The sequence below is a fragment of the Pseudorasbora parva genome, chromosome 25, assembly GCF_024679245.1.
Source record: "Pseudorasbora parva isolate DD20220531a chromosome 25, ASM2467924v1, whole genome shotgun sequence".
Lineage (NCBI taxonomy): Eukaryota > Metazoa > Chordata > Actinopteri > Cypriniformes > Gobionidae > Pseudorasbora > Pseudorasbora parva.
In genome coordinates, this window is record NC_090196.1 from 7552128 (window position 1) to 7576572 (window position 24445).

The window sequence follows — 24445 nt, forward strand, 5'->3', positions numbered from 1 at the left end:
CAAGTTTCTCTTAGCAGCCACAGAGCCAATGCACACAGAGTAGCATTATATCAACTTTCAACACACTCAAATTAACAGCTGCATTACCCCATATACGCATGAGCGGAAGAAGCACAAGCGTTCACCAGCAGCATACTTAAAGCTCCGTGAAATCAAGGGGTCATCAAGCTATGCATTTGTTTTGAATAAGCAACCTCTAAATTACATATTGTGGCTTTAAAAATGTTGAATTCATTTACAGAGCAATGACAGATGTTTACGGTTAATCCCGTCTTTATACGCAGACATTTAAGTAAACCATTAAGTAAACCATTTCTTGCTGATGTTTTAAAAAGAGAATATACAGGGGGTGCAGAATTATTAGGCAAGTTGTATTTTTGAGGATTAATTTTATTATTGAACAACAACTATGTTCTCAATGAACACAAAAAACTTTTTAGTTTTTTAGTTAGTTTTTAGTTTTAGCTATTTTAGGGGGATATCTGTGTGTGCAGGTGACTATTACTGTGCATAATTATTAGGCAACTTAACAAAAAACAAATTTATACCCATTTCAATTATTTATTTTTACCAGTGAAACCAATATAACATCTCAACATTCACAAATATACATTTCTGACATTCAAAAACCAAACAAAAACAAATCAGTGACCAATATAGCCACCGTTCTTTGCAAGGACACTCAAAAGCCTGCCATCCATGGATTCTGTCAGTGTTTTGATCTGTTCACCATCAACATTGCGTGCAGCAGCAACCACAGCCTCCCAGACACTGTTCAGAGAGGTGTACTGTTTTCCCTCTTTGTAAATCGCACATTTGATGATGGACCACAGGTTCTCAATGGGGTTCAGATCAGGTGAACAAGGAGGCCATATCATTAGATTTTCTTCTTTTATACCCTTTCTTGCCAGCCACGCTGTGGAGTACTTGGACGCGTGTGATGGAGCATTGTCCTGCATGAACATCATGTTTTTCTTGAAGGATGCAGACTTCTTCCTGTACCACTGCTTGAAGAAGGTGTCTTCCAGAAACTGGCAGTAGGACTGGGAGTTGAGCTTGACTCCATCCTCAACCTGAAAAGGCCCCACAAGCTCATCTTTGATGATACCAGCCCAAACCAGTACTCAACCTCCACCTTGCTGGCGTCTGAGTCGGACTGGAGCTCTCTGCCCTTTACCAATCCAGCCACGGGCCCATCCATCTGGCCCATCAAGACTCACTCTCATTTCATCAGTCCATAAAACCTTAGAAAAATCAGTCTTGAGATATTTCTTGGCCCAGTCTTGATGTTTCAGCTTGTGTGTCTTGTTCAGTGGTGGTCGACTTTCTGCCTTTCTTACCTTGGCCATGTCTCTGAGTATTGCTGGGCACACTTTAGGCCCCTTGTTGAATCAATGCCACGTAGAATTAAGGAAGTTCTGAAGGCGAAAGGGGGTCAAACACAGTATTAGTAAGGTGTTCCTAATAATTATTTAGGTGAGTGTGTGTATGTGTGTATATATGTGTATATACCGTAATTCCTCAAATAAAGACCGGGGCCTTTATTTACCTGAACTGCCGATGGGACCTGGCTTTTATTTGAAGCAGGCTTTTATTAGGGGCAGGCCTGTCTTTCTAATTCCATCTGTTTGAAATATAATTGCTTTGTGTAAACCGTTTTCAATTAAAAGTGATCGTTCCAGTGGACAAATATCATTGCTTTTTTTAAGAAACATTTGCAAAAATATCACCATACAACAAAATAATACGCATTTTTTGTAACAGCGCGCGCAGCTCCGCATCCGAAGATGAACGAGTTCTCAGCAAATCTAGCCGAGCATGACGTCTCATCACACCGGCACCAGTTTGCACATTAGGTGCTTATATTTACCGAATGAGCCTACAAAGGCAAAAATAAGCCATTTTAAATAAAGATCCAGGTTTAAGCAAATAAATAAATAAATCACGACATTAAAGTTTAGTGAAATTAGGAAATATTTAAGAAATCCTTAATTTAGTGCATATTTTGTTCTCATGTCAAAAGTAATAATATCAAGCCAAGGTTTACTGAGTTTTACACGATTCTTTTGTTGTGTGGTTTTTGGTGAAATGTACTAAAATAAATATCATCACCTGTGCACGTTAGCCCACTTCTTCTCGACGCGTTGGTTTATAGAACAATTACTCCGAATCGCCCTCTGTCGTTTTCAAAGAATAGCACAACGGTGAGCGCGTCAAGTATAAACGCCTCGTCCGTTTGGGGGAGGAGCGCGCGCAGTCAGCGGAGACAGGCGAAAGTATAAATAAGGCTTGAGATGCGGCGTTGCGCGGAGCTGAGCTTCGAGGCTTGGGTGCGACACCCTTAAGATATAAAAGAGATGAGAGGACTCCCTGATCAGTGCCCTGACTACTGACGGAGCAGATTGAGGCGCACGCGTTGTGAAGATCGATATTTGTAGTTACGGCCGTTTCACACATACTCCGTCTGCAGTGCGTGTGCGTTGCGTATTTTTTTCAGTACCCATGTTAACGGATGACAGCTTTCTCACTGCACGCGCTGCGCTGCGTTGCTGCATTAAAGTGATAGAACATTGTTCGCATTAAAATAAACATGTACTGACATGAAAATCTAGTAATTTCACCACAGATGCATATCATTTAAAATATACTCTTTTTTCAAAGTCAACACATGGCTTTTTTTTTCTCAAGTAAAGCAACAAAACGACACCTTACCTGGCATTTAGGTTAAAAAAAATGTGCCATAATGGAGAGCACTCGTACTTTCTTGGAGGTGAAAAGCAAAGTTCTTTTTGACCTGCAGGTTTTCTTTTAAAAGGGTGTAAAAACGAAAGTAAAGACGAGAGTCGGCTGTTTTTGAATAGACTATTGTAAGTTTCTAATTTAAAATGTTTGTGATATAAGGCTATAAACTATGTTTAAATGTTTTGCCACTCGTGTGAGCTAAATCTAAAGTATATAAATATGAATAAATGAATTTAATAAAATGTTGTTTAAATGTAGTAGGCATAACCTGACTTCTATTAAAGAGTAAACAAAGAAAATTGGAATTCTGACGAGGCATGTTCAGTAAAAACTTTTGGATTTTAAATAAAAAATAATGAATAAATGCTGTGTTTGTGGTATGCAACAGCGGATCAGTTGCGGACTGCAAACGCAGCATATGTGGAAGCACTACAGGGTGTGGGGCTCCTGCAACGCACACGCAACGCAACAAGCACCGCACACGCTAATGTAAAGAGCTAATGTCTTATTCCTGTAACTACACAGAAGATGGGTAAAATCATACAACAACAAAAAAATCATACTTTGTTAGTTTTAATAAAATAATAATAAAAAAAGGTAATTTCTGCCAATTTTTTCTTTTTGCTGTATCTAAAACATACCGTACCGAACCGAACCGTGACACCAGTGTATCGTATCGAACCGTGAATTTTGTGAACCGTTACACCCCTAATATATATATATATATATATATATATATATATATATATTATATAAGAGATGCACAATATTATCGGCACGACATCGGAATCAGCCGATAAACGCTTAAAATATAAAAATCGGCATCGGCCAATATGAAAAAATTATGCCGATATGCCTTGCCGATATGATAACGTGTTGAAATGCGCCTGCAATAACTCACGTGTGCAAGGAGTGCTATAGAGATATGAGCATGTCAGCACTGCGGTCATTCTTGAAGTGAAAACAAGCAAACACATTCCATGTAAAGTGATTTATATTGACTGTTTTTAAATGCTGCCTTGAATTTGTGAGTGCGCGTGACCGTCAGCAGCAGATTTGCCAGGTTTTCACAACAACTAGCCCAAAACTAACCCAAAGCAAGCCCAATCGCGTCTCTCCACTCTTTATAGCGCGTGCAGCAGCCTCCACAGCAGCAGAAGTCTCCTCCAGGTCTTAGTGCCTGCCTGCCAGACCGCTATATATTTATACATGTCATGTAGTGGGGGCGCTGTTGTTACAGTTATACAATGAAAAGTAGAATACACAATTAAATTAGTTACTTCTTATTCTGAATAAACAAATCAGTAATGATGTCATAAATCACAAGCAAGACACTTGTAAATTAAAAACTTTTATATACAGTGTATTAATCTGTAATACAATTTTAGGAAATGGATGATGAAAAATTTACCAAGGAGCTCTACAATAATTGTAGAATTGAAAGACAGCACCAACGGACTTCATGTGCACAAACGTTAAATCCAAAAATACAATATTTAGGTTACAACTTGCATCTGGGGTGAAAAATGACTGGCTTTGTTATTTTCAGGTTTTTTTAATATACTCTTATCATAAAAAGAACTTTATTAACATGTAAACTCTCTCTCTCTCTCTCTCTCTCTCTCTCTCTCTCTCTCTCTCTCTCTCTCTCTCTCTCTCTCTCTCTCTCTCTCTCTCTCTATATATATATATATATATATATATATATATATATATATATATATTTAATATGTATAAAATATAAGATTAGCTGTGGGTAAACCATTGTTCTGCTAGCATGTTTTACAAAATACCAAGGTACTTCAACAAAAACCTTTATTTTGTCAAAAACACTGTGATCAAAATTAGAGAATAATAACCAATGCAGCACAAAAAAACATTACAACTAAAATGTGATGCTTACAGCAGTCAAAAATGAGTAGGAAGTATAGAGGCCCTTGCTTTGAATGAGCTCAGCACATCTGCGGCCACAGGACATCACTAGATGCTCACACTGCTCCGGTGTGATCTCGGTCCACTCTTCTTCCAGTCTCTTCCACAGTTCGGGAACTGTAGTGGGTTTCTTAGCCATAACTTTGTCGCCAATTATTTTACATAGATTTTCAATGGGGTTTAGACTCTGGGCTGGCCATTTCATTATTTCAATGTTTTCGCAGTTAAGGAACTGCTTTACCCGTTTTGCAGTGTGATAGGAGGCATTGTCTTGCATAAAAATTGCGTGCTGATTGGGAGATTCTCGCAGTGAAGGAACCACATGTTGCCGAAGGAGGATCTGATAAACAGGTTCTGAGGTTCTGCCATGTAGCCCTATAATAGGCCCAACTCCTGCTGCAGAAACATCCCCAAAACCATGTCACTTCTTCCTCCACCTTTCACTTCTTTGGGCACTTTGGGTTCAATCTTTCCCCAGTTTGATGCCGAGCATAATGTTTCCCATCAGACACAAATAAATTAAACTTGCATTCATCACTAAAATGATCTTTTGACCAGTTCTCCTCTGTTCACACATGCTTCTCAGCAAAGGTTAGTCTAGCCTTTTGATTCTTTCTGCTGATGAGAGGCTTGGTCACTGCAGAGGAGCTTTCAGTCTGAGTTCTCTTAAATGACAAGACACTGTATGGCGAGACAGATCCTTACTGTGTTCAGCTCTGAACTGGCGAGTAATTCCAGCTGCAGTGTTGAACAGATTCCACATGGAAAGTCTCCGCATTGTCCTGTCCTCTCGTGCATTGGTCTTGCGTACCTTTTTGGGTACTTGAATGAATTAGTGTCTTTGTAAAGCCTCAATATTCTAGAAATGACAGATTTAGAATGACCAACTTTGTTTTGCAATATCTGAAAGGGTCATCTCTTTGGCCTTCATCTGGACAACCTGGTGTCGTAGGGTTTCAGTAACCTTAGAGTGGCTTTCCATCTTGCAAAGTCAGTGAAAATTGGAAAGTTTGCTTCAATTAACCTCTTAACTCTGAGGACCCTGTACAGGGATGGGAATGACATCATGAATATACTTTCCATTTTAAATGTCTGTGGAGGAGCTATGATGTCATATGTGGTACATATGTGGAAATTAAATGCGCCATAAGTCATCGTGTCACTATATCATTGGTATAGAGATATGACTTTTTTTTTATCATGTAAAAATTTATACTGGTATTATCGTGGACGAAATGAAATGGCACACCCCTATATATATATATATATATATTTTTTTTTTACTTTATTTATATAGCGCTTTTACAATGACGATTGTGTCAAAGCAGCTTCACAGTGTCAAACAGGACAATATTGCAACAAAATTTGATTTGGCTGTACAGTCGTTCTGGAGAGAACAGTGATGTTATCAGCTTATTTTAATATATCATATAGCGACAATGTTGGTAGATCAGTATTATAGTATATATATATATACAATTAATTAAGGCCTAATACATTTATTTTATTTGAATATTTAGATCGAAATTTTTGTGTATATTTAACAAAAATCTATATTTTATAAAAAATATATTTTCTCTTTCATTTGGAGACACCAGCAGCACAATTTTAAATTGCACTGCTTTAAATTAAAAAGATACACTAACAGTCGTGTAAGTCTTTTTAGTGTCTTCCTCCACAATTGTTACATTTTTAAGACAGCTTGATCAATAATACAAAACAAAAAACAGAAAGTGTCAAGACCCCTGCATTCTCTTCCATCCTCCAGTTTGTTCCAGCCAGCTGTTTTTGAATGCAAGAGAGCACGTCCTGTAAGCACCCCCTCACTATTTTGCACTTCTGCTCTGGTCTGTTGTCTACGCTTGCTAAACTCAGCTGATCGTGTTAATGCTAGAGTGGTGTGTCTGTCAACCAGTCTGAACCTTATGAAGCCCTTATACAATAATTCACCAGTGTTCTCTGTTTGTCACTTGTGTTGTGCGTCTGGGGTGGTCGGTCACCTAGATAGGGGTGAAGCTTATGTAAGTCAATGAGAATGATCAATACTGACAAGATGTTTTGGAGATACTTGACAGCATTTAAATTATATGCATAAACATACTGCTAATTCAGGGAACTGTCTTTGGATGAAGTGGAAGGCGCTGAGGGAGGGAAGGAGAGGGAAAGGAAAGGAGGAGTGGTTTGCGTGATTCCACACACAGCTGCTTATCTCTCTGTCCATTGCTGTAGCGGTCCGATCAACAGTTGTCCTAGAATGCCCTGCCCTGTTTATTTCTTCACAAAGTTAGCCAGAAGTGTTACACAACCCTGTGTGTGTGATTAACGATTCATGATTAAAGTAGTAGTTCACCCAATAACTTTTGCCATTTAGTTATTCACCATAATGTCATTCCAAAGACACCATGCCTGTCAAGCTCCAAAAATGAAAAGCTCAGCATAAAAAAGATGTCCATATGACTTGTGACGTTCCAAAGCTACGTGATGGCTTTGTGTGAGAATCAGACATATGCTGCGTTCACTATGACATAACTACCATAATTTCGAGATGACGCGTAGGGGTGTGCGATATTGACAATGATATCTCTATTTTCTGGGATTTTCTCTAACGATAATTAGACAATATTTTGCTGAGTGTGTCATCTTCGCAATGGAGAGGAAACAGAAGCTGCATTTGAAATGACATTTACACACACTGTCTAATGAGCTTAGAGGTGACAAATAACCTGCAGTAATGCATAAATAACCTTTTGATGTTTTAAACACATAACGTTTAATATTGATATTTGAAATGATTTAAAACGTGAAAAGATTCTTTAAATGTGAAAATAAAACCGCCACTAGGCGGCAGCAAGTCTCTGTTAATGAGTGAGTCTTTTATATTCAACCGATTCATTCAAAAGACTGATTCATTCAGAAACAAATCATTTCCTTGTAGTGATGTCAAAAATAATAATGTCCGTATATCTGACTCGGGAGTTTTTCAAATGTTACGTCAGTTGTTTTGTTAAATGAAGCGTGCACCGTGTCATCAGGAGGTTTACGGCTCATATTATCCCTCATGAAGTTCCAGATGCAGCGTTTTGACTGAAACTCTTCGACTTCTATTGCATGAGAAGAGAGAACACATCTTTACAATTTTCTGGGTCTTAAAAGAGTCTGCGTTTGTGATATATGTCCTTATTTCAGGCAAAACGCTAGCTCACTCTGTCTGGATTAGGGCTGCTGCACGATTAATTGAAATCGAACTGCAATCGCGATTTGGATGATGTGCGATTATGAAAGCTCAAAGGCTGCGATTTTAATTAAATAAATAAATGCCCAGTGTGTTAGCGAAGAGCGGCTCTGATATCAGGAGTAAACGCTGCTCCGTCTGAAAGACTGCGAGTTTGAGTTGCTTATAACGTGCGTTTGAAAAAGCAACACAGAGTCAAACATCTTCACAAACTAGTGAGGCGTTCATAAGCCTGTTCAACAAAAGACAACGTTTAATTACATGTTTTACCTCACTTCATATCGTCAGTCGAGTGTTTGTGAGCGGATGTGGCTTCTCATCAGAATGAGGCAGATGATGCATTATTTTATAGTATTCTATACAGTGATGAAGTCCGTCAAATCAGCACTGCATTATGCTTTATTATTATGAAAATACACTAGATGGCTTGAAGGACTCAAATACACCATATTTTGCTGCAGTCGTGTTTATTGTCGTCATGTTTAATCAAAGCGTTTCTATCTTCTGTTTACAGCGTTGGCTTCACATAAGGGGTTTCCTGAAAACGAACATCATATAATTTCTCTGAGGCAAATGTGGCTTTTCAAATGAATTATTAGGCAAATGAGTGTTTTGACCACATCATCCTCGTTATGCATGTTGTCTTACTCCAAGCTGTATAGGCTGGAAAGCCTACTACCAATTAAGCATATTAGGTGATGTGCATCTCTGTAATGAGAAGGGGTGTGGTCTAATGACATCAACACCCTATATCAGGTGTGCATAATTATTAGGCAACTTCCTTTCCTTTGGCAAAATGGGTCAAAAGAAGGACTTGACAGGCTCAGAAAAGTCAAAAATAGTGAGATATATTGCAGAGGGATGCAGCAGTCTTAAAATAGCCAAGCTTCTGAAGCGTGATCATCGAACAATCAAGCGTTTCATTCAAAATAGTCAACAGGGTCGCAAGAAGCGTGTGGAAAAACCAAGGCGCAAAATAACTGCCCGTGAACTGAGAAAAGTCAAGCGTGCAGCTGCCAAGATGCCACTTGCCACCAGTTTGGCCATATTTCAGAGCTGCAACATCACTGGAGTGCCCAAAAGCACAAGGTGTGCAATACTCAGAGACATGGCCAAGGTAAGAAAGGCAGAAAGTCGACCACCACTGAACAAGACACACAAGCTGAAACGTCAAGACTGGGGCAAGAAATATCTCAAGACTGATTTTTCTAAGGTTTTATGGACTGATGAAATGAGAGTGAGTCTTGATGGGCCAGATGGATGGGCCCGTGGCTGGATTGGGAAAGGGCAGAGAGCTCCAGTCCGACTCAGACGCCAGCAAGGTGGAGGTTGAGTACTGGTTTGGGCTGGTATCATCAAAGATGAGCTTGTGGGGCCTTTTCAGGTTGAGGATGGAGTCAAGCTCAACTCCCAGTCCTACTGCCAGTTTCTGGAAGACACCTTCTTCAAGCAGTGGTACAGGAAGAAGTCTGCATCCTTCAAGAAAAACATGATGTTCATGCAGGACAATTCTCCATCACACGCGTCCAAGTACTCCACAGCGTGGCTGGCAAGAAAGGGTATAAAAGAAGAAAATCTAATGATATGGCCTCCTTGTTCACCTGATCTGAACCCCATTGAGAACCTGTGGTCCATCATCAAATGTGCGATTTACAAGGAGGGAAAACAGTACACCTCTCTGAACAGTGTCTGGGAGGCTGTGGTTGCTGCTGCACGCAATGTTGATGGTGAACAGATCAAAACACTGACAGAATCCATGGATGGCAGGCTTTTGAGTGTCCTTGCAAAGAAAGGTGGCTATATTGGTCACTGATTTGTGTTTGTTTGGTTTTTGAATGTCAGAAATGTATATTTGTGAATGTTGAGATGTTCTATTGGTTTCACTGGTAAAAATAAATAATTGAAATGGGTATAAATTTGTTTTTTGTTAAGTTGCCTAATAATTATGCACAGTAATAGTCACCTGCACACACAGATATCCCCCTAAAATAGCTAAAACTAAAAACTGAAACTTCCAAAAATATTCAGCTTTGATATTAATGAGTTTTTTGTGTTCATTGAGAACATGGTTGTTGTTCAATAATAAAATTAATCCTCAAAAATACAACTTGCCTAATAATTCTGCACTCCCTGTATATATATTAGGGGTGTAACGATACGCGTATTCGTATTGAACCGTTCGGTACGAGGCTTTCGGTTCGGTACGCGGTACGCATTATGTACCGAACGGTTCTCGGACTAATTAATTAGACTTGGAAAAATAAAAAAGTGTGTGAAATATAATAACATGCGTTCAACAATAACCAAAACGACATAACAGGCAATGCCCCTGACACCGCCGAAGTGAAAAAAAACAAACAAAACACCAAATATGTTTTAGGCTGCTCAGTCAGGTGCTCGCTTACTCAGTAGGCTACGCGCTGAATGCTCGTGGCAAAATGGCTATTGCGTTTAACAAACCCAGAAATAGAAGATCCTCCAATAACCAACAGGTCTGGTGTTTGGGTGAACTTTGGATTCTTTGTAAGCTATGATGGTGTTGGCAAGAGTGATGGATAAAAAAACAACGGTATGTCGCATTTGCTACATGATGGTACAGCTGCGGGAATAATTAATGCCATGTCAACTCATTTACGCCGACAACAAGACGATAAAAAGGAGAAACAGCCACAAACTATCCCCGCAGCATTAAGACAGACATTTCCAACTTATTCAAATGGCAAAAGACATCACGGGGGCGAGTGGTCCATTTATAGCCGCGGATATGAGACCTTACGCCCATTTTCACACTAACTCCGTCTGCAGTGCGTAGTCTATGCGGTGCATATTTTTTCGGTACCCATGTTAACGGTTGCGGACTACAAACGCAGCATATTTGAAAGCACAACAGGGTGTGCGGCTGCTGCACCGCATACGCAGCACAAAACGCACTGCAGACGGAGTTTTAAGAACATGCTTAAAGTAATTGAGCCCCGTTACAATGTTCCTTCACAAGCCCATTTCAGCCAGTAATTCCTGCTTTGTCCCAAAAAACAAAAGCACAAACAGAGAACCAATTGGCAAAAGCAACAGCGGTTGCTCTGACAACAGACGGCTGGATGTCAAGGGCCACACAAAGCTACCTGACTGTAACGGCACATTACATTACCGATGAATGAGAAGGGATGACAAGGGACAAAGGGATGACAGAAGCAGTAGTGTGTGAAAAAAGTGTGGAGAGAGCCAATGTAAAGAGCTAATGTCTTTTGGTAAATGGACTGCATTTATATAGCGCTTTTATCCAAAGCGCTTTACATTTTTGCCTCACATTCACCCATTCATACACCGACGGCGATGTCAGCCATGTAAGGCGCCATCAGCTCGTCGGGAGCAGCTGGGGTTAGGTGTCTTGCTCATGGACACTTCGACACTTTGTCAGGTGGAACCGGGGATTGAACCACCAACCTTCTGGTTTGTAGACAACCTACATGAACCACTGAGCCACTGCCGCCCCCAGATTATCCTCTTATCCTGTAACTACATAGAAGATGGGTAAAGTATAACTCCATCATTGTTCAATGTAAAAAAAAAATCATACTTTGTTAGTTTTAATAAAAAAATAATTAAAAAAGGTAATTTATCTGCCAATTTTTTCTTTTTGCTGTATCTAAAACATACCGAACCGTACCGAACCGAACCGTGACACCAGTGTATCGTATCGAACCGAACCGTGAATTTTGTGAACCGTTACACCCCTTATATATATATATATATATATATATATATATATATATATATATATATATATATATATATATATATATATATATATATATTAGGGCTGTCAATCGATTAAAATATTTAAACGCGATTAATCGCATGATTGCCATGAGTTAATTTGTGATTAATCGTAATTTAATCACACATTTTTAACAATTATAAATGTATCTTAAATTAAGTTTTTAATACTCTAATCAACATGAGTACGGACAAATATGCATGCTATATGCAAATGTACATTTATTATTAGTGAAATCATACTTATTCAATAATAATCAATACAGCATGAAGACTAGACATATCAAAGGTCATAGATGCTCATCTAAGAAATTGTTCATTTCTCTTAAGCCTAAACTTAAAAATTAAGAGTAAGTAGTGATTTCTCTCATTTTAAGAATATAAAGGGAGTTTTTACCCTGGCAGTAATAATCGCATTTTAAATTGCAATCGCAACTTTAACCAGAATAATCGCAATTATATATTTTCCCCAAATCGTTCAGCCCTAGTCTGAATGCATTTTAATCTGCTCCAAGTTATGCGCTTTCCTCACCTATCACACACGCGCACTTCAATAAGCCCACAGAAAGCAGGTAAATGCGTTTACATGCAGCGCGAAATCGAGGTAAGAGGAAGAAAACCACCTGTCCCGACCGGTTTATGCTTACATAAATATGCTTACTTATGACCTTGCACCGATAAAAGAAAACGGGTCACTGCGTTTACATGACCATGTTTATTGTTGGCTTATTAAGCATAATCGGCTTAAGAACATGCATGTAAACGCACATTTTAAGCACATTTTACTTTCGCGTTAGAATTAGAGGCAATTCAATCACAAATCTATTGCTTTCAGCAGTGGGTTGATGATCATTCTTAATCAGAAAAACAAAAACAATACAATACAATGACAAACTTGCTTAAAGGTGCACTATGTAGTATTTTTGCAGTAAAATATTCAAAAACCACTAGGCCGGTGTTATATATTTTGTTCAGTTGAGTACCTACAATATCCCAGATGTTTCCAACTATTTGTAAATTGTGAGAAAATTGCTATTTTAACTAAGGACAGGGACGTTTCAGCATTGCATTTGACGGAGTCGCCTGTCAATTGCGTCATATCTGCGCTACTCTCGGTTTCGGCTTTTATTTGGCAGGAGCGCTTTACTCTTAGCAGTGTGAACAAGTGAACGCACGGAGTAACGTCATAACATCGTTTTAAACACACTTAAATGTATCTAATATGATAAACAGAGCTCCATTACCTCAAAATCATAACCGGAAGAGCGGATCAGTGCAGGCGACCGGCGAATGTGTCCCGTCCCGTCATAATAAAAGTCCCGGTATTCGCGAGGCGGGTATTTGTTTAACAATCGCTCCAGCAGCTGTGCTCAGGTCTACAACACTCGTTCCTGCTCTGCTTTAGACTACAGTAACGTTAATAACCGCATGCATGAACATGATTTCTGCCTGAGTCCTATTTTCCACCGGCTGTGATGAGAAGACCACATCTCCCAAGATGCTGCGCTCACACGTTGCGTCATCAAACTACGCATTTGTTTTGAATAGGCGCCCTCCAGTGGACGGAAAGTTCCATAGTGCACCTTTAAATTAGATAGAACTTATGGGGTACACTCTGAACACAGAAAATCAGTTTTGTCTTATTATACTCCATGGTTGTGGAATGCATTTCAAGCTATTATGCCACTAGAAACAATTCCTCCTTTGAATATGTTTAAAACTGTATTGCAGTTTAAAATGAATGAATCATGTTGCTGTTTTGATTAATTTGTTGATTTCTGATGAATGTTTTTGGTTTGAGTGTTTACAATTTGTCTTGTGTGTTTGTGTTCATTTTACTACGGCCGTCTTGGCCAGGACCCCCTGGAAGAAAGATTTCTTGTAATCTCAATGGGGCCCTTCCAGGAAAAATAAAGGATAATTAAAATCTAAATTATTGGCAAATAGGCACTTTTACATTTTACATGAGTCATGTCTCCTTTTGCTGACCTGTGCTGTGATTCTCGTTCGGCTCACGCTGCATTGATCAGACGCTTTCAGTTTTTAATTGTAGTGTCTGTTATTACTATAAAACATCTAACCGATGTAATCGTGTGCAGCTGAACAGTGTATAACCGAGTCTCGCAGCAAGCCTAACTTCCAGCGTTGTATACTGGATACTGCAATCATAACTACTTGCATTACTTACTTCTTGCTTACTTACAATGCAATCTCACATTCAGATCTGCCATCATCCAAACAATTCAATAGTATCACAATACAAGATATCTGTCATTACTTTTGTTTCAACGTGTCACTGTCAACTATTTTTCCTTAAACAGATTGAGTTTCTGGGGTACTTTGGGTCAAAAACAACCCGAAGCGTTTTATATATATTTTTTAAACATAGCTTCATCGGAATGGTCCGAAACTTGGTGACTTTATTGTAACTTGGTATATGAACACCCAAAAAATTGGGGACAGGAGTTAAAAAGTCTAAGTGGTCGTAAAAAAAAAAAAAGTCACTCAGTCTCAATCAAAAATGACCTCCATAGGATATTAATTGGAAATTGGCAATCATATGAAAATACAGGGTTTTTTTGAGCATACAATCTACAAATCAGCCGGGATGCAGAAAAAAAGGACTCAACAAGGACTCAAAAGGAAGGGGTAAATCTCTAAAACACCAAGAGGGCAAAACAGACAAAAAAAAAAAAAAAAACACACACACACACACACACACAAACACACAAACACACAAACACACACACACACAGTAAATCCACTATAGTGGTAAAAATGTGCTATTGCGTGATAAAAAGGATCAATGTGTCCACCAGATGGCACCGATCTCATTTAAAAAATTGCTTTCATGAGGCCTATTCACCCAAAAATGAAATTGATACCATTAATGACTCACCCTAATGTCGTTCCACACCCGTAAGAGCTCCGTTCATCTTCAGAACACAGTTTAAGATATTTTATATTTAGTTCAAGAGCGTATCTAAGTGTATGCACACTATACACTATGTTTTTATTCCCTTTCTGGACATGGACAGTATAGTGTGCATACACTTGCATACGCACTCACACTAAATATAAAATATCTTAAACTGTGTTCTGAAGATGAACGGAGGTCTTACGGGTGTGGAACGACATTAGGGTGAGTCATTAATGATATCAATTTCATTTTTTCATCAAATTTTGTATTATATTCAATGGAAAAAATGGGTCATAATTATTGAATAAATATTATTAATAAATCATAATATTATCTCAAAACACCAAAAAAGAAAATAACAAATATTATTGAACAAAAATATATTTCATTGACTTTACTCCATTTCAAAAAAAAAAATCTTAATCAGACCCTCCGGGTTCCTGATCCTGAGGGTGACGTTGTTGCACATTTTTTTGAGGCTTAAAAAAAGAAGTATATATATACAGTGCCTTGGCGAAAGTATTCGGCTCCCTTGAAATTTGCGACCTTTTGCCAAATTTTAGGTTTCAAACAAAGATATAAAACTGTAATTTTTTTGTTAAGAATCAACAAGTGAGACACAATCATGAAGTGGAATGAAATTTATTGGATATTTCAAACTTTTTTAACAAATCAAAAACTGAAAAAATGGGAGTGCAAAATTGACAATAATGTAAAATGTGCACCTTGAATGCAATGTAAGTCGCTTTGGATAAAAGCGTCTGCCAAATGCATAAATGTAATTGTAAATATATATATATATTTTTTTTACAAATGTATTGAAACTGAATAATTGGCCGTGCAAAATTATTCGGCCTCCTTAAGTTAATACTTCGTAGCGCCACCTTTTGCTGCGATTACAGCTGTAAGTCGCTTGGGGTATGTCTCTTTCAGTTTTGCACATCGAGAGACTGAATTTTTTGCCCATTCCTCCTTGCAGAACAGCTGGAGCTCAGTGAGGTTGGATGGAGAGCGTTTGTGAACAGCAGTTTTCAGATCTTTCCACAGATTCTCGATTGGATTCAGGTCTGGACTTTGACTTGGCCATTCTAACACCTGGATATGTTTATTTTTGAACCATTCCATTGTAGATTTTGCTTTATGTTTTGGATCATTGTCTTGTTGGAAGACAAATCTCCGTCCCAGTCTCAGGTCTTTTGCAGACTCCATCAGGTTTTCTTCCAGAATGGTCCTTTGTTTGGCTCCATTCATCTTCCCATCAATTTTAACCATCTTCCCTGTCCCTGCTGAAGAAAAGCAGGCCCAAACCATGATGCTGCCTCCACCATGTTTGACAGTGAGGATGATGTGTTCAGGGTGATGAGCTGTGTTGCTTTTATGCCAAACATAACATATTGTTATGTTAAAAGTTCAATTTTGATTTCATCTGACCAGAGCACATTCTTCCACATGTTTGGTGTGTCTCCCAGGTGGCTTGTGGCAAACTTTAAACAACACTTTTTATGGATATCTTTAAGAAAGGGTTTTCTTCTTGCCACTCTTCCAGAAAGTCCAGATTTGTGCAGTATACGACTGATTGTTGTCCTTTGGACAGAGTCTCCCACCTCAGCTGTAGATCTCTGCAGTTCATCCAGAGTGATCATGGGCCTCTTGGCTGCATCTCTGATCAGTCTTCTCCTTGTATGAGCTTAAAGTTTAGAGGGACGGCCAGGTCTTGGTAGATTTGCAGTGGTGTGATACTCCTTCCATTTCAATATTATCGCTTGCACAGTGCTCCTTGGGATGTTTAAAGCTTGGGAAATCTTTTTGTATCCAAATCCGGCTTTAAACTTCTCCACAACAGTATCTCGGACCTGCCTGGTGTGTTCCTTGTTCTTCATGATGCTCTCTGCACTTTAAACGGACCTCTGAGACTATCACAGTGCAGGTGCATTTATACGGAGACTTGATTACACACAGGTGGATTCTATTTATCATCATTAGTCATGTATGTCAACATTGGATCATTCAGAGATCCTCACTGAACTTCTGGAGAGAGTTTGCTGCACTGAAAGTAAAGGGGCCGAATAATTTTGCAGGCCCAATTTTTCAGTTTTTTATTTGTTAAAAAAGTTTGAAATATCCAAATAAATTTCGTTCCACTTCATGATTGTGTCTCACTTGTTGTTGATTCTTCACAAAAAATTACAGTTTCATATCTTTATGTTTAAAGCCTGAAATGTGGCAAAAGGTCGCAAAGTTCAAGGGAGCCGAATACTTTCGCAAGGCACTGTATCTGTTCCTGTTTCTATGTCTTAAGAAAACTTTGAATAAACCGCATAAGTCATATCGGTTATACATTTTTACTTTCATATAACTTTTAAAGGATTAGTTCACTTCAAAATGAACTTTTCCTGATATTTTACTCAGCCCAGTCTCATCCAAAGTGTTGATGTCTTTCTTTCTTCAGTTGTTTTTTGAGGAAAACATTCCAGAATTTTTTTTTCCACATCATAAACCATGTTTCCGCTACAGGAACTTTCTCCGGGAAAAATTAGGGACTTTAGGCTCGTACTCTGTGTGTTTGAACTGCAGGAACCAGAGTCTAAATAAAGTTCTGGGTAAAAAATGTCCCCCTCAAAATGGTCCTGCTCGTGAGGTAGTACTTTTTTAAAGTTCAGGAACTTTCGGGGGTGGGACTTGGGCACTGAAAATTGCTGATTGGTAGAGCTCACGCTGGATTTTATTTCAACCTATAAGTCAGTTGTGGAGCGTGCAGTAAGAGTCGTTTACTATTAAGATCAACAATTGAGTTTAAAAAATATGATCGATGGACCGTTGACGAGTTTTAGGCTTTATTAAATTTATTTGCGGAAGAAAAAATCAATTTGGCTCTGGAAAGTCAAGTGCAGTCCTACATCACTGGACTAATCTTCATGGTACTTTAGACTAGGGATGGCTCGATACCACAATTTTGGCTTTGGTACAGTACGATACCACAATCTAATACCTTCTAATATCTAATATTAAATCAATACCACGCGGTCTGATATTGGCGCAGGTATAATGCACGAGATTGAGTACAATTATGCAAGTTTTGAGTTTATCATGTGGGCAATTACCACAAATCTTTATTAGTAAATTAATCAATAAAGATTATTACATCAAATCAGTCATTTGAAAACTTTCTTGTGAGATATAATTTCAGCAAAAATCTCTCAAAATGAGCGAATTGCCTCTCGCTTCTAAAGACATCGCATAGTGCAATACGCATGCAAATATTATGAGCTCTAAATGTCATTGGTTTAAAACGAACGCTGGAGATTTTGTGATATTCGATATTCTTATGTTATGTAACTTATGTGCGTTGATCAGTGTTAAAAGAAAATAAATGTCTAAATGAGATGGTTTGAATGATTCACTGACCTGTCGATCTCTTAAGAAGTCTTAAAGTCAGGATAGTGACAGATGCTTGGCTAGGTTTGGTGATTCTTCATCGGTTTTATAAGCAAAGTAATTACAAATTTCACTTCTACTCCTCTCTTTATTAATTCGTTTTGGGCATCTTGAGATTCTACTGCTTTATCCATTTTGTTCATCTATGTTGTTGTCACATTGGCCGGTTTCGCTTCCCTTTGTGTAGTGCACTGCCAACTAGCGGTGAACTTCGGAACAGCAGAATATACTGAAATGTGCAAAATCATGATATCGTACCATTTGAAATAAAATATATACCGGTATTTTTCCAGTACCTGTATACCGCACATCCCTACTTTATACCGCGATGGAAACGCAGACAGCAACACGTCTCAGGAGAAAAGGTTTCTGAGACAACTTGTTCTTGGTAATTTTGTTTGTTGAAAGTTTAAATCAATGCATTTTTAAAGGGCTTCAGACAGAGGCTTTTGCGCGATCCCAGACGAGGAATAGGGTCTTATCTAGCTAAACAATCGCAATTACGGCTTTCCTGTAGCTCAACTAGTAGAGCGTGGCGCTAGCAAAGCCAAGGTCATGGGTTCGATTCCCAGGGAAAGCAAGAATTGACAATAATGTAAAATGTGCACCTTGAATGCAATGTATGTCGCTTTGGATAAAAGCGTCTGCCAAATGCATAAATGTAATTGTAAATAATATATATATATGTATATATTTTTTACAAATGTATATACTTTTGAATCTAAATTGCTCATCAATTGCCACTGATTGGATAATCACGTCAAAAAAGTCATACTAGACATAGGCGGAATTATTACAATAATTCCCTTTACCAAAAAAACACTTCCGACATCATTGGTTTACCTTTTTTTACTAAAGGCCTTTTGTATTAATTTTCATACGTGCGCTTTGTAAACACGACGGTGGTATTTCTGCATGTCCTTCTGCACTTCTAGCGTGACCGTTATGGTGTGATTGCGCAATCAGCGGTAAGCCGCAGAGCAGCAAAGGATGAGCAATTTTGGTTAAAAAGTATAATTTTTTTTATTGTTTTTTGAAAATGACAGATGGTTTGCCAAAATAAGACCCTATTCCTCACCTGGGATCGCACAGAGCCCCTGAAGCCCTTTGAAACTGCATTGATTTGGACCTTCAACATTCTGGTTGCCATTGAAGTCTATGATGTGGATAAAAATCCTGGAATGTTTTTCTCAAAAAACTTAATTTCTTTTCAAATGAAGAAAGAAAGACATGAACATCTTGAATGAGGTGGGGGTAAGTAAAACATATCAGGAAATTTTAATTTGTATTTTTTTTTTTTAAGTCAGTCATGGCCTTGGGAAAACATGAGATAATGGTGTACTTTTAAAAGTCGAACCATTCCTTCAAAGCATAAAGGTTATGTTAATATATCAAACAATAATGCCAAAGGGTAAGTAAATAATGCAGGGGTTATTAAAGGCTTTACCGTCTGGTTAACGCGGAGGGAACCACTTTTACAAGTTGCCAGTTGGGTTTACGCCACTGGGATTTTTCCGTGCGGTTTCCACACCAGCGCCGGAGAGAGCCAATAAGCAAAGTGGCCATTTTTACAGCCACAATGTAAAAGCTGAAGAAAAAAAAAAAATAGCAGAACACCCATTAGGTGAAATAAACCACGTCAGAGAAGGTGTCCCGCTCTGCGTCATGTGTTCCACTCCGCTGATGGTTTAAAGGATATGGAGAAAAGGGGGGTGCGGGCGGAACCCCCGGGCTCAAGGCATCTATTCTTTTTCCTACCGAGTATTTTGGAAAGGGGTTTCTATAACTACCCCTCAGGCCTGGGATTTGTAACATAATAGTATCCAGCCAACACACAACCTCAAAAGAGAGCTTGATTGAATATTTATTTATACTATATAATGTTGGGTGGGAGTACTGGAATGGAAACAGGGTTCGCATACATGAACAAAAGCGCTTCTCACCTGTTTTGCGGGTTGACCGTACAGTTGACCCTAAATGGAGGGAGTGTTTGTGTGTTTAGGGTTTCCTTGTACTAGTAAAGGAAGACTGCCAATCCTTTCTGTGATGTATAAGAACTCATCACACAAGCCGCCATTGAAAGTTTTCAGATGAGTTTTTTAAAGATAGATTTCACCCCAACATTTTTACATAAATATATCATTCTCATATACTTTTAAACCTTATATCATTGCAGATTTATTATTTGGAAGAGTAATCAAAGAGCATTCTTTTTAATGCAACATCAGTTCCTACTGACTACAGCTATTAAGATCCAAAATTGTCTGTCAGCGAATCAGTGAATATCGAATTCATTTGATATATTTTGGCCTGTTTCTCATACAAAACTACTGTATGGAATCAGGGCATCTGAAATGTAGCACTCATTATGTTAGATTGCTTTTTGGTGTTAACAGATGTGGTTGTCTCTATGAACTTATTGTATAAAAAGGTGTTGTAAAAGAGGTGTTGGTAAACTATTCCTTTAAACTCTCCGAAGCACCTTTCGAACTTGCATATTGAAACAAATGTTGTGCTGTTCTTGTAGTCTAATTTAATATTTCCAGTGAAACACTTTTTCCAGGGTCCGCCAATTGTATCCCGTCATGTTTTAATTGTTTAATCCTTATGTCCTCTGTGTACGGTCTTGTTTTCTTGGAAGTGATTCGGTTCAAATTTGAACCAAATTTGATTTGCTGCTCCTTGACATCTTTCTCTGAGTTTTTGTGTATATTACCCAGCAGACTTTGTGCAATTACATTATGGCCAGTTAGGAAAAGGTTAAAGGAACTGTATGTAAGAAATGTATTTCAATTAATCATAAATTGCCCCTTATATGTCACTGGACATTAAGAAATCATGTTCATTTCAAATACTTACCGTATTTCCTCAAATAAAAGCCTGTAGTCAAATAAAGGCCGGGCCTCTGATAGTGGCCGGGGGCATAGTCAACACGAACAAATAAAGGCCGGTCTCATATAAAGGCCGGGGGAAAATGAGTGGATAATGCATGCCAGTGCGACACACACTAATCCTGGTCTCTTCTATAGTTAATCTAAACACTTTACAGGGATTGCTTTGTAAATTAAATTGAGAATATGACGGATGCATGTGCCATTTTAAATAGGCTACTGTAGTCTATGAGAGATGCGACGTCTGTGAAAATGCCGTGTCAGGCAAGCTACAGATATCAATCTTCACAACGCGTGCGCCTCAATCTGCTCCGTCAGTAGTCAGGGCACTGATCAGGCAGTCAGTCCATTGACTTACCGGTATGTCCTGATCAGTGCCCTGATTACTGAACTAGGGAGCTGATTAAGACGCACCTAATATTAGCCTCTCGTCTCTTTTATGTCTTAAGGGGGTCACACCCAAGCCTCGAAGCTCAGCTCCGCGGAGCCCCGTCTCAAGCCTTATTTATACTTCCGCCACGCGAGCCGCCACTGACTGCGCGTGCTCCTCCCCAAACGGACGAGGCGTTTATACTTGACGCGCTCGCCGTTGTGCTATTCTTTTTTGAACGACAGAGGGCGATTCGGAGTAATTGTTCTATAAACCAACGCATCGAGAAGAAGTGGGCTAACGTGCACAGGTGATGATATTTATTTTAGTACATTTCACCAAAAAACACACAACAAAAGAATCATGTAAAACTCAGTAAACCTTGGCTTGATATTATTACTTGTGTCATGAGAACAAAATATCCACTAAATTAACAATCTCTTAAATATTTATTTTAAACTTTAATGTCGTGATTTATTTATTTATTTGCTTAAACCTGGATCTTTATTTAAAATTGCTTATTTCTGCTTTTGTAGGCTCATTCGGTAAATATAAGCACCTAATGTGCAAACTGGTGCCGGTGTGATGAGACGTCATGCTCGGCTAGATTTGCTGAGAACTCGTTCATCTTCGGATGCGGAGCTGCACGCGCTATTACAAAAAATGTGTATTATTTTGTTGTATGGTGATATTTTTGCAAATGTTTCTTAAAAAAATCAATGATATTTGTCCACTGGAACGATCACTTTAAATTGAAAACGGTTTACATAAAGCAATTATATTTCAAACAGATGGAATTAGAAAGACAGGCCTGCCCCTAATAAAAGCCTGCTTCAAATAAAAGCCGGGTCGCATCGGCAGTTCAGGTAAATAAAGACCCCGGTCTTTATTTGAGGAATTACGGTATATCACTGACAACAGTCGTCCGGTCAGGATATTGTCATTTAAAAGTTGTTGTTTTAGCCCTCAACTGATGTTGATGTTGACATGTTGTGTTTTGGCCTGAAGCTCCGCCCTCCACCTATCAACCAATCACAAAGTCAGTAGTGTTTGGGCATCCGGGTTGCCAGATCTGCTCTAGTTACCACAGCTGCAGCTACAAACGTTCCTGCTGATCCTGCAACCAATCTGGCATCCTCGAGTCAGGCGGGAGGAGGAGGGGGATACACCGCTCTACAGTCATTTAAAAGTGATTGCCCTACCAGTTTTGGCCACAATCTTACATACACTTCCTTTAAAAGGATCATGAACTGTGTTGTTTTATTGTTTTATGATGTTTATTGGGGTGTACTTATAATGTTTGAATGCTTTTTATATCAAAAATAAGAGAAGTCATTTTTCCTACCCTGATTGTAGCCTTTGCTCTGAACGCTCTGTTTGAAGGAGCGTGTGTGCTGTGAGAGTTCAGTGTAAACGCCCACTGCTGTGATTGGCTAATGTCTTTCCATTTGATATAATATTACTCTCTCTTTTAGCGTGCTTTTACTATTACAGCTCTCTCATGGTTAACTAATAGTAGCATTACACTTAGATCTATGGCACTATATTTAGATTGTGGCATGAAAAGTTGTAGAGATGATAATTGTAGCCGATCACACACATGTTGAGCGCATGAAAGCAGGATCTCGTCATTTCAAGTTTCTGTACACTAACAAATGCTTTCATCTTCACTAACCCACTGTTGATTCAACAAATCTCTTAACTATATCACGTTTCCACTAAACGTGATATAGTTAAGAGATTTGTTGACTAAAACGCAAGTCCAGGTAAGGTCACTGATAAACGCTTGCTGTTCACAGCTTTAGCACGTGCTGCTCGAACAGTTGCAAAGGAAGCTTTCTTTGATCGCTTTCTTTATAGAATTGAATCACCGTTTAAGGTTGATGAATTGAGAAATCAACTTTCCCTTGAGCTTTTGATATATAAAAGGTCATGGTAATATAAGATTATCCTGTAAGTTTCAGAGCTGAAAACGTCCTTTTTAGTCAAAGAAAAGCTTTTATAGACACCATGCCCAGAAAATGATTTTGAGCTCATTCTTACACCATAGCGCTACGAAACCGACTCATGGAGCTGATCGGCTCACAGCCAGCAGCAATAAACATGTTGAAGAAGATAGCAAGATATTGTGGAAGAACACAGTCGCTGCATAAGATTCCTTCGGATCATAATATTAGGAATGTGTGATACTTCATGTATTTTTAATGAAGTTCCAGCTCACGTGGGGAAGAACGTTTTTGTGTTTACTTCATTAATTTATCGCTGAATCCTTTGTAAACAAGTCTAAAGAGCTGGATTTGCAGACACAATGTTGTGCCTTCTATATTGGATCCAACAGGAATGGTGCAACAAACTTATGTGAGTAAAATATATTTTTTAAATGTAGTAATAGTAGTCAGGGGCTGTGAGTTTGCGTACTCCCGTTGGCAGAAATTCTTTCTTGATTTGGTTGCGCACGTGTGCGCGCGGTTCGCGCTTATATCGACCGATCATGCGGGCCATGTAATACAGAAATAATATTCCAGTTAATCGCGGGTGTATAAGAAATGAATCATTGTGTTTGCTTGATAAAGACATTTACAAGCCCTGTGATACAAGCCCCGCTTTCAAAACAATCCCTCCGTCATGTGAACTGAAAGAGGAGCTGAAGCTCATTAAATATGCAAATCTTATCCAATCCAAGCCGTGGGCGTTTACTTCCAAGTCTCCATTTTGTCACGCCCATCAAAACCCAGCGTTCAGAAGACCTCAAAAACCAGTGTAGAAAATAGCCTATTACTTATTAGGTATGATGTTTTTTTGAATGTAAAAACCACACAAACGCCATTAGTTGACCTCAGACAACAGTATAAAAAAAAAAGATAAAAAAGCCAGTTCATGACACCTTTAAATGACAGATTATTTTCATCCTAAGAGAAACAACGCAAGTTGACATTTAGTCACTGGTTTGATTTACTGACACATAAACAAAGAACATCTGTCTGTACATAAATCATTACATTTCAGATTTATCTGATTAGTGCATTAGAATTAACACAGTTACTAACAAGTTGTATTACTGTCGAGTCCAGACAGTATCCTTAACGGAATGTTTATTGCTTGGTAGCTCTATCTTTTTTAACACTAGGCCTGCGTTAAATGTGCAA

The 24445-nt window shown here is 38.6% G+C and overlaps 1 protein-coding gene across 2 annotated transcripts in view; it reads left to right on the top strand.

Annotated features, from left to right (window-relative positions):
• The window catches only part of mrpl23 (mitochondrial ribosomal protein L23), a 62302-nt gene that overhangs the window by 12519 nt on the left and 25338 nt on the right, over positions 1-24445 (top strand). The window lies entirely within an intron of this gene.